General features: G+C 38.9%; 1 pseudogene; it reads left to right on the top strand.

Annotated features, from left to right (window-relative positions):
* The first annotated feature begins 381 nt into the window (after window positions 1-381).
* On the top strand, window positions 382-655 carry LOC119869493 (annotated as a pseudogene).
* Window positions 656-18,290: the final 17,635 nt, after the last annotated feature.

Raw genomic sequence — 18,290 nt, 5'->3', positions numbered from 1 at the left:
TCATCCTCTCTTGGCACTGCCAAGGGGTGATGAACTGTAGTCTGCTAAAGTTTGATCCATTTTCTTTTTGAAATTTATGCCATTCTGCTGATTCTTAAATCATTTTTATCATGAACTAAATTTATCAATTTTACCATCATATATTTGTAGTGCAATTTGAAGGAAAATAGTGAACTTTTTTTTCAACAATTTCTCATTTAACTGCTTACTAGTCATTTCCATTAGTTATTTTTCTAGGATCTTCATATTCATTATTAAAGGCTCTTTTCAGAAATGCCTACCTTTTCACAATAAGAATTGTGGCCTGCTAAAGTTTTGTCTATTTTATTATTTGGCCTTGTGTTATTACAAATTTAAAAAGTAAGGAGAAGAGCCAGGTGGATGGAGGCAAACTTGGAGCAGCACTTGGAGGACAGAAGGAAGAATCTACCCATTGTTGGAGTCCTGTGCACAGATTCCAAGGATCTAATCTGGGATGCTGTGGATCTCTATCAGATGAACCTACTGGAGTGATATCTGTTCTAGCCTAGCAAGCAGCTAAACTAACCTCAGATCCCACTGACATTCCTGTGGTGTGTCTAGAATCACATAATGGGACACTATGATCCAAAAACCTGACAGCATCACAATGGCAGTGCACAAAATGGCCTTTTGACATCTCAAGCAACTTGTCATAGGGAATAGATCCTGCCAAAGCTAATTATCTTGCAGAACTATTAAAGTTCCAGTAGTTAGGCTATTAATTAATTTATTTAGTGTGCATTGGACACTTTTCTACTAATTTTAGAGTAAGCTGATTTTTGATACTCAGTGGACTGACTTATCAAAATATTAGTGTGAAAGAATCATGTTTTGAAGCAGCAGGTCAAGGTTACTTTGTACGTAGAATTTTTTTATGTTCAATAAATCTGGTTGGAGGAAAGTTTAACAACAAAAAAACAAAACAAAACAAAACAAAATACTCTCTCTGACTTCTTGTTTCTCTGCCTTCCCACTTTCCAGGCATAAAGACTCTACTTTCTTCCCCTTTATGTGAGGAGGCTTTTCTCTTTACTGTCTTCTTCTTCTCCCCCAAGTGACACTTGCCCATCTTCTTTCCATGATTTCATTAAGACAGAATAACAGCTACAGGACATGGCCTTTATGGAGTTGAATAATGTTAAAAAAAATACTACCAGTTTAATATTCTCAAAATATTAATGTGTAATGTATATGCCAGCATTTCATAAATCATAAAGCTTACAAAATAAAAGGGAGCATAATAATGTTAATAATCGTTTGAAGAAACTGAAAGTAGAGGGAGAATATTGCAAATGTCTTTGCCTCTTGCCTATGTTAGCTACCACTGTACTCTGGGTCCAGTCAGAATGATGGGGTGATTCTGTGGAAGAACCCCAAGTCTGCTGTCCAATGCACTTTGAGGTTCTTAAAAGTGACCACATTGTCACATGGAGTCAGATTCTAGTGAGCCTGTGTGGCCATCAACATCTGTAGGACTTGTGAAAAGATGTTTCTCTCCATTCCAATCTTGTTTATGAACACCCCATCTCAGTTCTAGAGTCTGCCAAAGACAACGCTGAACGCTTAAGTTTTAGAGGTCCTAACTCAAAAGTCAGAATGAGACTCTTTATCCCTGATGCATCACTAAAAGGAAGCAGTTCTCCCTGCTACAGGGACATTCTGCTGAGTCTGGTAGAAGATTTGTCCTCAGCACCTCATGCCTTATTATAGAGCACTGAAGCCAAAATTTCCAATGCCTGAGCAAAACAGAGATTTGGCCAAAATACCTTCCAGAGCCAAAGCTCAAGTTTCTGAAGAAGGAGATTTATTTCACTAAAATTAGCATCTTTCCAATTTAGATCACAATCTTTAAGCATTTAGTGTCACAGCCTGAAAAAACACAGGACCAGGTTGAATTTGAGTTGCTTAGTGAGAAGTGGTCAGCTCCATAGTTTTCTAGGGGCATGGGATGTGGGTAGACCTTCCTCACATAATATGCTCCTAAAAAAGAAGACTCAGAAAGATCTCAAGTGCATCTTTAATTAGCTCTGGAGTATGGCCCCCACCTGACAATTTAGTAATCCTTTAATTAATGAACTCAAACATTTGCTGACTTTGAGGATGTGCCAAACCATAAGCTAGGAATGCAAAGATGACTAAGACAGGGCTTCTCTTCTGGAATGTTCACAGTCTGATGGTCAGCAGAGGAATGTGACTCAGGGAGTAGAGTATTATTATAGAAGGAGGTGCAGGGCAGTTTTCTGAACTTGATTCCCATGGTTCGTGTACAGCACTGAAGACTTAAATCCATGTTAGGTTCAAATTGCACAGGAATGAAGCACCTCATTCTTGTCATCTCAAACCCATAGAAATTCTAGGATTAAATGAAATTTACTTGACTTCCAGCAGTTTGTTACTTGGTGTTTGTCTGAGTGGACATTCCTCTATTTTTAGAACATAGGACAAATTTTTGGAAACATTTTGGTTGATCAAACAAATCACACTCAGGGGCTAAATTCAAAGGCTGGTGCAGAACCCTAAGAGGAAGCCTGTGGTGCGGCCCCAGGCCCTGCATAGCTGTGGGTCAGGTGAGCTCAAAAGAAACCCCTGATTCTGAGCACCTCCCCCTCCCCCGCCCTGAGAAACCATTAGACTGGCCCCTTTCTCCACAGAGCCTGTTAAAAATCCCTTGGAGGTCACTGAGACTCTTTTACACCATCTCTAGAGCAGTTCTCCAAACTCAGCAGCCACTCTGATGGTTCCCAGCCTGCTGTAGCTGGGAAATGGGCATTCAAGAGAAACCATTATGAGGTCTTTGTCATTTACATATCACAAGCCTGAGGGTGAAGATCAGTTTGCACACCCTAGGCCTTAGCAAGACATTTCAAATCCTTGGTGTGTCTCTCCTTGGAGGGGACTGCCATGACCATGACATAATCAAGCGGGAATGATGGAGGGAAAGACCCCTATGCCACCAGCTGTGTCATCTACATTCCAGCCACTGGGTCACACACAGGCTGTTTTTAAAACTGACTAGTGTCAGATTTGGTCAGGACATCAATTCCCCCATGTGATCAGTACCTGACAGGGAACTGGAGACTCTGAACTGCCGCCTCTCAAAACCCCAAGGAAGTGATCTCCACTCCTGCTTTCATTCCTTTTGACTAACTCATCATAAGTACTTAACAAAAAGAAACAGCAGCCTACAGAATGGGAGAAAGTTTTTGTAAACCATATATCAGATAAAAGGTTAATATCCAAAACACATGAAAAACTATTACAATTTAATAACACCACCAACAATCACAAAATCCAGACAATCCAATTTAAAAATGGGCAGAAGAACTAAAGAGACATTTTTCTAAAGAAATCAAAATGGCAAACAGGTACATGAAAAGATGCTCAACATCACTCATTATCAGGGAAATGCAAATCAAAACCACAATAAGATGTCACCTCACACCTGCAGAATGACTACCAGTAAGAAAACAAGAGGCAACAGGTGGGAATAAGGAATCTTGAAACACTGTTGGAGGGAATGTATATGGGTCCAACCACTATGGAAAACAATGAGGGCAGCCCAGGTGGCTTAGTGGTTTTAGCGCCACATTCAGCTCAGGGCCTGATCCTGGAGACCTGGGATGGAGTCCCATGTCGGGCTCCCTGCATGGAGCCTGCTTTTCCCTCTGCCTGTGTCTCTGCCTCTCTCTCTCTCTCTCTCTCTGTCTGTCTCTCATGAATAAATAAATAAAATCTTAAAAAATATATATTTAAGAAAGACCGACACCAATCAAGCGCATGAGGGTTTATTAGCAAGCTCGAGCTTGGGTCCAAGTATACCCGACACAGTGGAGCAGGGACTTGGACCCTGAAGTGGGTTACAGCTAGGTAACTTTTATAGGCTGGTCTAGGGGATTTTCAGAAGGGGTGGAGGAATTTCTCAAGTTCTGTTTACATTCTGATATGGGGCTTTCAAGGGCATTGAGCTCTGTTCTCATTCTAATATGGGACTTTCTACCACGGGTGTGGGGTCTGTTGTCTTTCTGATATGGGATTCCCTGCAGTTTTTCCCGTAAAGTTCAGCTCTTATTCACAGGGGCCTGAGATGGCTGTACTTGTGCTAATGCTAAACTTTAGGTGGGATGGCCTTAATTTTTCTCGGCCTCCACAGTATAGTTAAACTTATACTAGGACCGTGGAAGCTCTGCTTTAGCAAGATGCTGATATGATAGGACTCAGCCTGTTACTGCACAGAAGAGCCAATCTAAAGATAACATTTGGTCTGGAAAACATGTCTTCTAGTTTGGAGATAAATATCCATGCTTTATACTACTGTTATTGATATAGGCTGGGTTTTCCCAGCTTTGGACACTCTGGAGTATTATACTTACGGATTACGAATTTTTTATTTTAACTATATATAACCTATACTAAGATAGTTACTTAGGATTTTTCTTTAAAGTTGTTCACTTTTTACTTACATTTCTTTAAAAGGATATATCGGGTAATTTTCTTTATTTTTAAATGTTTCCGTTTTAAAAAAATGTTTTAATTTAAATTTGATTTAATTAACGTATACTGTGTTGTTAGTTTCAGAGGTAGAATTCAGTGAAATGTTTCAACTTTTTAAATTTAGGACAATTATGCCAATGCAAAAGCAGTAGTATCACCTGTTTTTATAGGAGTTAATTTTAAAATATTTAAAAAGCCAAGTTACATTAACTTTAAAATTTAAAGGAATAATAAATACAGTAATAAAGTAAACTGGCTTAAAAAATGCATAGACAAAAGTCAATTTCTAAGTGATCATGGGCTTCAGTCAGCAAGAAAGGATATCCTCCTAGACTTTCGTTATTTTAAGAGGAAGATGAGGCCTTCTATCAGTAAAGTGATAGCATCGGAGTGTTAACCAAGACTGGGAATTAACAGTTTACTTGTAAGGATAAAATTAGGTTGTTCTTATTAGTAAATTTATTTGTAAAAAAAAAAAAAATTTATTTGTAAGATCCTCTATTGGTCCTTAATTTACATCTAATCCCAATGAAGTTTTTGTTAAGAAATGTTTTGTAATCTTTTCATCAAACAAATGGATTTGAAGACTTTTCCATATGAAAAGCCTAAGCTTGAGGGATGCCTGGGTGGCTCAGCAGTTGAAAGGCTGCCTTTGGCTCAGGGCGTGACTCCAGGGTCCTGAGATGAGTCCCACATCGGGCTCCCTGCATGGAGCCTGCTTCTCCTTCTGCCTGTGTCTCTGCCTCTCTGTGTGTCTTTCATTAATAAATAAATAAAATAAAAGTAAAAAAAAAAAAAAAAAAAAGAGCCTAAGCGATTTCTTTTTACATAGAGACTGATTATAGCAATACCAAGCTCCAGAAAGCTGAGAGAGCGCTCAACATGATTGACACTGCATGCTTCTCTCAGTTGTCAAGGGCTCCCCTATCAAGCAGACCAGCAAGTGGATTTTGCTTCCAGTGCAATGGATTGGCTGCACAGAACATCCTTTTTTGGGGCTGACATGGCCTTAGCCCATCTAAGGCATCCTGATGCCTCATTTCCAGTCTGCGTTCTACTCCCATCTACTGTGATTGTCAGGAAGTCGTCCACATGTTGGAAAATCTCTTCTCCAGTTGTAGAAAATTTGTCAGAATTTTGTGATTGCAAAACGTCTTAACAGTCTTTATTCAGTTCATAGCTAGCAAACACCAGAAGTTCAGTGACTTAATCAATTTTCAGGGACATATTGAACTTTGTCCTACTTGGGAAAAACTGCTGCTGGTCATACTTGTAATTTTCCTGCAAATACGTTCTTTGACAGAGGCATCTTATCAGCTGTGCTTGACTAGTTCCGGATCATGGGCTTCACCAAAGCTCTGGCAGCCTGTTATCAGGGTTCCACGAACTGCTTAGCAGCTCTAGCTTTACCATGCAATTCAGTGCTGTGAACGAGGCCTTCTGGCTCCTGCACCCCCATCTCCTACACTTTTGCTTCAGGTATTCTTACGCATTTTTCCACTTTGAAAAAAAAAAAAGGAAGAAAAGTAAGATTTTGCAGGGTATTTGTAATATGTTTCCAGAACAGCTCTTGGGAGTGAATGACTGTATTATGATTGGAAGTATTTTTGTTTTCTTGACTGCTGGTACTTTTGCAATAACAACAGAAGTTTTACATGAGTGATTGGCCTATCTACCCCTTCAAAGCGTATTGCATCACATCACTAGCACTCACATTTCCACTTCGTCTTTATGCTTTTAACGTCCTAAGATTTCAAAACACAGCAGAGAGAAACAAACCAGAACTCAGGCCTTTTATCCGTGTAGAACTGCTGTTCTCCTGGCACATTATCCTCATCCTCTGAGGTATCTACTTGGCTGCAGCCCTGAGACTCCAACGAATTCGGTAAAACGGAAGTCATTCTGCCCTGTACACAGGCCACGGTGCAGGCCTGGGGCACTTCTGCTTTCCATCCTGCTCTCCTTTGGCTGTTGTTTCCGTGTGCACCCAGGAAGGAACGGAGGGCAGGAAGCTCCCGTTGATACTGCGGTGCTCCTTTAAGGGTTCTAGCACATCTGTCCTGCGGTGTCCTATCACCTCTCTGTACGTTGCAGCCAGAATAAAAGTGTAAAATGAAAGTTCATGACCCCTCTGTGTGTAACATCCTACTGCACCACTGTGTGTATTAGATAAAATTCAAAATTCCTGATGTGAACAACAAAGTCCTGCGTGATGCATCCACCTCTGCTGAGCTCCACGGAGCTGTGCCCCCTCCCTGCTGTTCTCTCGGCTTCCCTCACTGACTAACCTGGCTCTCCCGGGGGTCGTCCTCTCTGTGCTCATAAAGGACTTGCCTCATTGTGATTTTATGCTTGCTTTATACTGGTTTAACATCTCTAACTTCCCAAATTAATTTTACTGTTTTTGGTTGCCAAGACGACAACAAAAGAAAATAAGAGTCATGAAAAGTTTTTAATTTATTGAGACTTGTTTTATGGCCCAATATATATTCTATCTTTATGAACATTCCACGCACTTGAGAAGAATGTTTTCCACAGCTGTTAGGTGTGCTATACTTATTTAGGTTAAAATGATTAATAGTGTTGTTCAAATTTATTACACCCTTCTATGGCAATTATTTAATAGAATATGACTGTGAATTTACATATTTCTCCTTTGAATTCTATAACATTTTTCTTTAAATAATTTTATTTTTTATTATATTTTAAAGATTTTATTTATTTATTCATGAGAGACACACAGAGAGAGGCAGAGGACACAGGCAGAAGGAGAAGCAGGCTCCAAGCAGGGAGCTGCATGCAGAGGGAGCTGTGGAACTCCAGGGTCACGCCCTGAGCCAAAGGCAGACCTAAACTCCTGAGCCACCCAGGCGTCCCTCTTTAAATAATTTTAAAGCTAATTAGGTACATCGATGTTTATGTCTCACTGGTGATTTGATCTTTTATCATTGTGCAAACTGTCTTTATATTCTATAATATTCTTTGTATTGAAGTCTACTATATCAGAGACTAATATAGCCAGACCAGTTTTCTTTCTGTTAGATTTGTATGATATATCTTTTCTTAGTCTTCAATTTAAACTTATATTTGGGAGAGGGAGGGCAGCCCCGGTGGCACAGTGGTTTGACTCCACCTGCAGCCCGGGGTGTGAGCCTGGAGACCTGGGATCGAGTCCCACATCGGGCTGCCTGCATGGAGGCTGCTTCTCCCTCAGCCTGGGTCTCTGCCTCTCTCTCTCTCTTTCTCTATGAATAAATAAATAAAATCTTAAAAATAATAATAAAAAAATAAACCTATATTTCTCCTTGTACTCTAGAGTGTGTATCTTTTAAACAGTTTATAATTGGAATTGTTAGGATTTGTAAAAGTATACACAATAGAGGTATAGTCAGTGAGTTTTCATAGCCTTTTACACCTACATAAACACAACAATAAAAATGTAGTTTCCATGAAAGTCATGGAAGGAAACCCATGAGGTTTCCTCTTTCAGTAGTTTATTCCTTCTTATTGCTGAGATTTATTGTTGTGATATGACTATGCCAGTTTTTGATTATCCTTTTTTGTTATTGGTGGTGGATATTTGAGCTAATTACAGCATGGGGCTATTACGAATAATGGTAAAAAATTCTATACAAATCTTTTGGGAGACATAGATTTTCCTATCTCTTTGCTCAGTACCAGGGGTGGAGTCCCTAAGTCATAGGATAAGTCTGTTTAACTTTTTTTTTTAAGATTTTATTATTTATTCATTAGAGATACAGAGAGAGAGAGAGAGAGAGAGAGAGAGAGAGAGGCAGAGACCCAGGCAGAAGGAGAAGCAGGCTCCATGCAGGGAGCCCAACATGGGACTCCATCCTGTCTCTAGGATCACATCCTTGGTTGAAGGCGGCGTTAAACTGCTGTGCCACCAAGGCTGCCCAAGTCTGTTTAACTTTATAAGAAACTGCCACCCTTCCTCCAAAAGTGACTCAAAGTTCTAAATATTCATTACTCTTTAACGTAAGATAGTGTTTGACATCTAACTTATTACTGATTCTAGTGAGTGTGAAATGATGTCTTATTGCAGTTTCCATTTGACTTTTCCCAATGACTAATGGAGACTCGTAAGTTGTCAGGTGCTTATGGCCATTCATACATCTTCTTTGGAAAATGTTTGCTCAAGTGTTCTCCCATTTTTAATAGAATTGTCTGTCTTTTTCTTAATGATTCATGGAAGTTTCTTGTGTATTTTGGAATCTTTGTCAGTTATATGTATTGAATATATTATCAAATTTCACTTTTGTGATTGTTAGGAGTTTGGTTTTTTTTTTTTAAGATTTTATTTATTTATTCATGAGACACAGAGAGAGAGAGAGAGAGAGAGAGAGAGAGAGAGGCAGAGACATAGGCAGAAGGAGAAGCAGGCTCCCTGCAGGGGAGAATGCCCTGAGCTGAAAGCAGGCGCTAAACCGCTGAGCCACCCAGGGATCCCCTGTTAGGAGTTTTTTAATTCTTGTTTTGTTTTTGTTTCATGTCTAGAGAACTTGCGCATTATGTAGAACCATGCACCTTAGGAATGTTGACATCTTGATAATACCGATTTCAGTCACTTCTTATTTTATGTAATAATTTCTCTTTGTTATTAAAAAATCTGCAGTAAAAAGTCTGTCACACAGGAAAGCATGTTGTTAGTGGTGCCCAGGAATAAAAGCAAGTAGGATATATCCTGGCATCATCCTCTTCTGTGCTCCTCACTCTGCTTTTGTAAATCTTTGGGCCCCAACTTGACCTATTTCCAGGGGCACAGATCAAGGAAGGAAGCCAAAAACCAGTTTACATAAGAGTGAGTTTCCATCTGGAGGCAGCTCATTTGTGTGGAGCAGTATAACTCTATATTGTGATCTCTCTTTTACACTATGTCTCAGCCTCACCCGTTATCACCAAAAGTCCTATGAATATTTTCTTAACTTGTACACAGTTTCTCTTCTGAAAAGGACTCTTCAGCTTCATACTCTACCTTTAACTTCACCTGATGTGGTTTTAAGATATGTTTTTAACCTTTGTGTGTGGAGAGGGGAGGGTATAAAATATACCTAATACAAAATTTACTGTCTTAATCATTTTCAAGTGTACAGTTCTACTGTATTAAATACATTCACATTGTTGTACAACCATCACTACTATCCATCTCCCAAGTGCTTTCCATTTTTGCCCAACTGAAACTGTCTCCATTAAAAACTCCCCCATTGCCTTCCTTCAGCCCTTGTAAACCATACTTTCTGTCTCTATGAATTTGAGGCCTCTAGGAACATGTAAGAAGAATCATTCAGGGGCAGTCCGGGTGGCTCAGTGGTTTAGCGCCACTTGGAGCCTGATCCTGGAGACCTGAGATTGAGTCCCACGTCGGGCTCCCTGCATGGAGCCTGCTTCTCCTTCTGTCTCTGCTTCTCTGTCTCTCTCTGTGTCTCTCATGAATAAATAAAAAAAATAAAAAAAAATTTTTTAAAGAATCATTCAATAATTATTCCTTTGTGACTGGCTTATTTCATTTAGCATAATGTCTTCAAAGGTTTGTTAATGTATCAGATTGTCCTTTTTTAAGGCTGAATAATATTCCACTGTATGTATGCTTTACTTGCCTATTCTTTCATCCATTGACAAACACATGAGTTGCTTCCACCTTTTGGATATTGTGAATAGTGCTGCTATGAAGATGTGTGTACAAATACTTGCTTTCCCTATTTTCACTTCATTTCCCTACTTTCATTTCATTTCCCTACTCACTTCTTTGGGCTATCCAACCAGAAGTGAATTGCTGAATCAGATGGTAATTCTATGTTTAATTTTTTGAGGAATTGCCATACCACTTCTCACAGCACCTACACCATTTTACATTTCCACTAGAGTTTGAATGTCTTCACACCCCTGCCAACACTTGTATTTTCCGGGTTTTTTTTATAGTAGCTATTTTAATGGCACAAGGTAGTATCTCATTGTGGTTTTGATTTTCATGTCACTAGATACTATTGATGTTGAGCATCTTTTCTTGTGTTTATTGGACATTTGTATATTTTCTCTGGAGAAATTTTTATTCAAATCCTTTACCTATTTCTTAATGTTTTTGTTGTTGGGTTGTAAGAGTTCTTTATATACTCTGGATATCAATCTCTTTTTAGAATATTGTTTTGCAAATATTTTCTCCTTTGCTATGGGTTGGCTTTTCACTCTGTTGATTTGACACACAAAGGTTTTAATTTTGATGAAGTCTAATTTGTCAATTTTTATTTTGTTGGTCATGCCTTTGGTATTCAAGAAATCGTTGTTAAACCCAACATCATGAATTTTCCCCTTAGGTTTTCATCAAAGATTTTTATAGTTTTAACTTCTGTATTTAAGTGTTTGATCCATTCTAAGTTAATTTTTTATATTCTGTGAGGTAAGGATCCAACTTCTTTCTTTTGCATATGAATATTAAGTCTTCCCAATGCCATATATTCAGAAGACTATCTTTTCCCAATTAAATTGTCTTAGCACCCTGGTCAGATAGCTAATATTTTTAAAATAGTAATTTTCCCACCTTCCTGTGTTGATATGTCACACAAGTTTTATTTTTTTATTTTTTTATTTTTTTGTCACACAAGTTTTAGATTTACTTTTGTTGTTCATTACCTTACTAACTCGTTATTACTGGAGTATTGAGAGCTATCAGATTCATTGTGGTGAATATTCTACTTATCTACATCTATATTTATATCTTCATTCCATGTGTTGTTGGGTTCCTCTGAATTTAGCTCTTTATGTTGTGTATTTTCATTAACTTCAAGGTCACATTCAAATTTCCTGCTGTCACACATTGATCCATTTTGCAAAAGTTAAACTATAAAAGGTAAATGGAGACTGATAGTAGTCTTTTGTTATCAGGAAACATCAGGAAACGCCCTGCAAAGGGAAGTGAGATTACGCATACTATTTTGTTTATAAACAAAGCATTTGGTGGAATACAGCTGCAGCAGAAAGTTAAACTGTTAACATTTTGTGTAATGTCAATTCATTTTGTTCTTTGAACATGTGTCTATTGAGTGTGTATTACATGCTGGGAAATGTTCTGAAGATAGAGGAGTGAAAGAGAACAGACAAAATCCTTTTTTGCAGGGAGGTTATGTTCTAGTGGGGAGCCAATGTTTAATAAAAGGAAAATCACACTTATCTGCAAGAGAACAAACCAAATGCCTCAAAAAAACAGGCACTTCATTCTGGCCAAACTTGCCAAAGATTTCAGTTTACACTCATTTATTTCAGTGGACTAACCCTGCAATCAACCCTTCTCACCCCAGAAGCATGCTTTTAGCATGGCTATCACTGAATTTACTAAAAAATATAAATTAGTTAATTTCATAATTACAGCACATAAAATTTTCAGTTCTCCAGGTCATACTAGATAAAATATGACTGATCAATGCATAAAGGTGAGACTTTCTGTGAGTTTGCACACAATTTCTTTGAGAAACTTTTTTTTAAATATTTTATTTATTTATTCATGAGAGACAGAGAGAGAGAGAGAGAGAGAGAGAGAGAGAGAGGCAGAGACAGAGGCAGAGGCAGAGGCAGAGGGAGAAGCAGGCTCCACACAGGGACTCAATCCTGGAACTCCAGGATCATTCCCTGAGCTGAAGGCAGGCACTAAATCGCTGAGCCACCCAGGCATCCCGACAAAACTTTTTAAATCTCAGAAATTCAAAACTTTTCCACCAAATCCTTAAGGAAGATGCACCTTCCTCATCTATTGCATCGCTGCTTGCTCCTGGCCACCTACACAGCAGTTCGAGAAGTGTATGTGTGAAGAGAAAACAATGAACTTTGGAATCAAGCAAGCCAGGATCTGAATTCCAGAAATGCTATTTATGCTCTGTCTGTAAAGTAGGGATAATGATGCCTACCTCTTAGAATTATTGCAGGAATTAAATAAGATCAGTGATGCATGAAAAGTGTCTGGCATAGTATCTAGCAGATAGCAAGTGATCAGTATTACCCACCCTTTTTGTATTAATACTCAACAGTAGACGTAGGAATGCTAATGTCTCTGTGAATTGGGGTTTTCTACAATCTCTTTGGGAATCTATGGAGTTAGACACAGTGGCAGAAACGCTGAAAGAGAAAAAGCTTCCTCTTCTCTGACATTGGTCCCAGTTGGGGCTGGAAAATTTTCTTCTGCTCTTAACTCCATTATTTTTTTTCAATCATCAACATATTTCCATCCCCATTTTTTGCCCACCTCTTCCGTTTCCCTCCCCTCAGCCAACATATTTATGTTTTGTCTCCAGTGACTCTGGAATGCTTGCACAGGACATTGTGTGGTAGGGCTAACTCTGCTGTGAAAACTAGAGTCTGCAGCAACCTGGGGGTGGGGTGGGGGGTCAGTTCACACCCAGCAGCAACAGAACAGAATCCCTCAACAGCTTAGAGAACATAGCTTTGCTATTTAGCAGAAGGCTATATAGATTCTTTTGAGATACCTTCTAATTTGGGGGCTTACCATCTTCTCTGCTTCTCAGGAACAGGGACAAATGATTCAATTCCTAAACAATACCTCATAAGGGATCTTGGACTGCTTTCCACATATGCCGTCATTGTCATGAGTCTCAGCTGCTTCATCTACTTAAATAATTTTGTTTATAAATTTTTCTCTATATTCTGAAACATTGTTTTGGGAAAGGAAAAGCCATTTCTTTAAGGTAACTTGTTCTCATATTCTTAATTGTTGGCTATGAACACAAAGGACTAATTCTCTTTTGAAAAGAATGATTTTTTTAAAAGATTTATTTATTTATTTATGATAGACACAGAAAGAGAGAGAGAGAGGGGCAGAGACACAGGAGGAGGGAGAAGCAGGCTCCATGCCAGGAGCCCGACGTGGGACTCGATCCCGGGACTCCAGGATCGCGCCCTGGGCCAAAGGCAGGCGCTAAACCGCTGAGCCACCCAGGGATCCCCGAAAAGAATGATTTTATGCACAGTAGAAAATGTAAATTTCATGTTCCTTCATTAATCCTGGATAGTTTGTGAGAAACAAAGAATGTATGAAAAAAGTCAATGTAGGAATTTTTTATTTTAAAAGTAAAAAGATGTTTCTAGGAGGTATCTCAGTATTGATCTCACAGTTTCAGTGGAAAGGATTCGTTCAACCTCATAACATTCAACTTCAGTTAGAAACCACAGCAGGCTGGATCAGGAATTTATAAACTTCGGTCCCACTCCCAAGTAGTGCTCTAGTGGTGGGTCTTTGGTCAGTTTGAGTCCTTTGTTCCTGCTCTTCATCTGAAACTTGGAAGTAATAACATACCTTCAGCTTACGTTACAGATTTGCTATGAGGGTCAAATTGTATAATGCAGAGACTTTCCAAATGAGTAAGAGAAAATATCTAGGGGAAAATAGCATGATTTGTCTCCTGCTTTGATTTGGTTTTAGTTATCCTGTTTATTTGGAAAGTTAAAACATTAAGAGAGCTCATAAATTGTGGTGTTTGACAAAGTGGGACACAGTTTTAAAAGTTGAGAAACACTGAGTGGAAGTATGTGCTTTGTACAAAAGTTCTTATACTAAAAGCATTGTAAGCATTCTCTTCAGTGAATAAAATTACTTTTTACTCAATAAGCAAACAAAAATTTAGACATATTATACTTTATTAACTAAGACAGAGAAGCAGTCATGTAAACTTTTTAAGGTTTTGGTTGGCCTGAAAAAGCTTTTGGAGTTCTCTGCACTATACCAAGAGCTCTTTCCAATCCCTGCTGACTGGAATTGTGGTTGTGAATACACGATATGGATCAGTACTCTGGATGGCTTGGGGTAATCTCAGAGGTGAAGGAGTGAGTGAACTAGGGTCAGTGGTAGGGAACAATTCTGTCTGTGATTTGAGGAGTCTGTGGCCTGGGGAAAAAAGGCACAACACTCATTTCCTAAGGCTGTGGCCTCTGTGTGTTTGCCTACCATGAGCTCCTGTCTTTCTATACCTCTTAGCCCATTGCCTCAGACCAAGGTTATTCCCTTGCTTATTTTATTTTTTAAGGTTTTATTTTAATTCTGGTTAGTTAACATACAGCTTAATATTAGTATCTGGCATACAATGTAGTGATCCAACCCTTTCCTACAATACCCTGGTGCTCATGACGGCAGGTGCTCTTCTTCATCCCCTTCACCTGATTCACTCATTCCCTTCCCCCACCTCCCCTTTGGTTACCATCAGTGTGTTCTCTATAGGTAAGAGTCTGTTTCTTGGTTTACCTCTCTCTCTCTCTATTGTCCCTCTTTGCTCATTTGTTTTGTTTCTAAAATTCTACATATGAGAGAAATCATGTGATATTTGTCTTTATCTGACTTATTTTGCTTAGCATAATGCTCTAGCTCCATCCATGTGGCAAATGGCAAGATTTCATTATTTTTATGGCTGAGTAATATTCCATTGTAGATATACACCATATCTTCTTTATCCATTCATCAGTCCATGGACACTTGGGCTGCTTCCATAATTTGACTATTGCAAATTTTACTGCTATAAACACAAAGGTACATGTATCCCTTTGAATTAGTGTTTTTGTATTTTGGGGGTAAATACCCAGTAGTACAATTGCTGGATCATAGGGTAGTTCTATTTGTAACTTTTTGAGGACCCTCATTCTCTTCTCCAGAGTGGCTGTACCATTTTCCACCAACAGTGCAAGAGGGTTCCCCTTTCTTATTTTAATTATATTTCCAAAATGTTATTTGCACCTGTTTAAAAAAGATCCAATTGAAAGGGAACATGAGAAATTGTGAAAGACCACTTCCTGCTTCATTTTGCCTGTCATAGAAAACTCTTCCATCTGGGCATTGTGGCTTGGGCAGCCCTTATGTATGTCCAACCACTCATTTAAAATATGTTTAGTAGCATAAGATACCTAGGAATAAACCTAACCAAAGAGGTAAAGGATCTATACCCTATAAAACTATAGAACACTTCTGAAAGAAATTGAGGAAGACACAAAGAGATGGAAAAATATTCCATGCTCATGGATTGGCAGAATTAATATTGTGAAAATGTCAATGTTACCCAGGGCAATTGACACGTTTAATGCAATCCCTATCAAAATACCATGGACTTTCTTCAGAGAGTTAGAACAAATTATTTTAAGATTTGTGTGGAATCAGAAAAGACCCTAATAGCCAGGGGAATTTTAAAAAAGAAAACCATAGCTGGGGGCATCACAATGCCAGATTTCAGGTTGTACTACAAAGCTGTGGTCATCAAGACAGTGTGGTACTGGCACAAAAAAGACACATAGATCAGTGGAACAGAATAGAGAATCCAGAAGTGGACCCTGAACTTTATGGCCAACTAATATTCGATAAAGGAGGAAAGACTATTCATTGGAAGAAAGACAGTCTCTTCAATAAATGGTGCTGAGAAAATTGGACATCCACATGCAGAAGAATGAAACTAGACCACTCTCTTTCACCATACACAAAGATAAACTCAAAATGGATGAAAGATCTAAATGTGAGACAAGAGTCCATCAAAATCCTAGAGGAGAACACAGGCAACACCCTTTTTGAACTCGGCCACAGTAACTTCTTGCAAGATACATCCACGAAGGCAAAAGAAACAAAAGCAAAAATGAACTATTGGGACTTCATCAAGATAAGAAGCTTTTGCACAGCAAAGGATACAGTCAACAAAACTAAAAGACAACCTAGAGAATGGGAGAAGATATTTGCAAATGACCTATCAGATAAAGGGCTAGTTTCCAAGATCTATAAAGAACTTATTAAACTCAACACCAAAGAAACAAACAATCCAATCATGAAATGGGCAAAAGACATGAAGAGAAATCTCACAGAGGAAGACATAGACATGGCCAACACGCACATGAGAAAATGCTCTGCATCACTTGCCATCAGGGAAATACAAATCAAAACCACAATGAGATACCACCTCACACCAGTGAGAATGGGGAAAATTAACAAAGCAGGAAACCACAAATGTTGGAGAGGATACGGAGAAAGGAGAACCCTCTTACACTGTTGGTGGGAATGTGAACTGGTGCAGCCACTCTGGAAAACTGTGTGGAAGTTCCTCAAAGAGTTAAAAATAGACCTGCCCTACGACCCAGCAATTGCACTGCTGGGGATTTACCCCAAAGATTCAGATGCAATGAAACGCTGGGACACCTGCACCCCGATGTTTCTAGCAGCAATGTCCACAATAGCCAAACTGTGGAAGGAGCCTCGGTGTCCATCGAAAGATGAATGGATAAAGAAGATGTGGTCTATGTATACAATGGAATATTACTCAGCCATTAGAAATGACAAATACCCACCATTTGCTACAACGTGGATGGAACTGGAGGGTATTATGCTTAGTGAAGTAAGTCAATCGGAGAAGGACAAACAGTATATGTTCTCATCCATTTGGGGAATATAAATAATAGTGAAAGGGAATAGAAGGGAAGGGAGAAGAAATGGGTAGGAAATATCAGAAAGGGAGACAGAACATGAAGACTCCTAACTCTGGGAAATGAACTAAGGGTGGTGGAAGGGGAGGAGGGCGGGGGGTGGGGGTGAATGGGTGACGGGCACTGAGGTGGGCACTTGACGGGATGAGCACTGGGTGTTATTCTGTATTTTGGTAAATTGAACACCAATAAAAAATAAATTTATTATAAAAAAATAAATAAATAAAACATGTTTGGTGAGAGGCTATTATATCCCAGGACTATATCCCAGAATTATGCAGGACTCTGAGAATACAATACTAAGGCAAATGGAGTTTACAATTTAGTGGGAGATACAATCAATTAAAAAAGATAATTTTAGAGTGTGTTATATTTATTTGGGGCTACAAAAGGAGAAAGAGACTCTTTCTTCCTACTTATTTTACTGTCAGAACTGTTATGATTCATTGCTTCTTCAGTCCACTCCCTCTCCTCCACTTCCCACCCCCAAGCTCCATCCCCTTCTCACATATACACTTACTGGCAGCTAAGAAAAGGGCAACATTTTCAAAGGAATAAACAGCTGCTTAACTCATAAATGTTGTCCAAGATTACTTTAAAAGTCATATTTAGGGCAGCCCCGGTGGCTCAGCGGTTTATCGCCGCCTGCAGCCAGGGCGTGATCCTGGAGACCCTGGATCGAGTCCCATGTCAGGCTCTCTGTATGATGCCTGCTTCTCCCTCTGCCTGTGTCTATGCCTCTCTCTCTGTCTCTATGAATAAAAAAATAAAATATTTAAAAAAATAAAAATAAAAATAAAATAAAAGTCATATTTATAAGTGATAATGTGAAACCAGATTATCTGCCAAATTACCAGCTTTTCAGCCACAGCCTGGACTCCATCAGATCTGCTTTATTTATTAATAACTCATTTAACATCAGGCAAGATTCAGTTGTTCCAATGAACTTGAACACAAGTCATGAAATCATCTGACTTCTATGTTTTTCCATCGGAAATAGTTTTGAGATGATATTACCTTGTTAGTGTGTGGATGATTCCTCATAAACACTCCTGATACTTCAAATCATACTGCTTCTTTTATCATCGTCAGAGACTGAAAAAGTCAAGAGAAGGATTATATGATGACTCAACTCAGATTAACACTTGGGCAAGACATGAATCCTGCAGCTTCTCTGTAGTGGGAATCTCAAGAGAAATTTCCACCCAGAAATTTCCATTTTCACACTTGTCCTCAATTAAGAATCCACAATTGTTCCTCACGCCCCAAATTCCTGTTATTGGCCTATTGATTTTTATATGTAAGACACA

This window comes from Canis lupus, chromosome 16 (assembly GCF_011100685.1).
Source record: "Canis lupus familiaris isolate Mischka breed German Shepherd chromosome 16, alternate assembly UU_Cfam_GSD_1.0, whole genome shotgun sequence".
Taxonomy (NCBI): Eukaryota; Metazoa; Chordata; class Mammalia; order Carnivora; family Canidae; genus Canis; species Canis lupus.
Note: the sequence above shows the minus strand (reverse complement) of the source record. Positions and strands in the feature narration are given on the sequence as shown.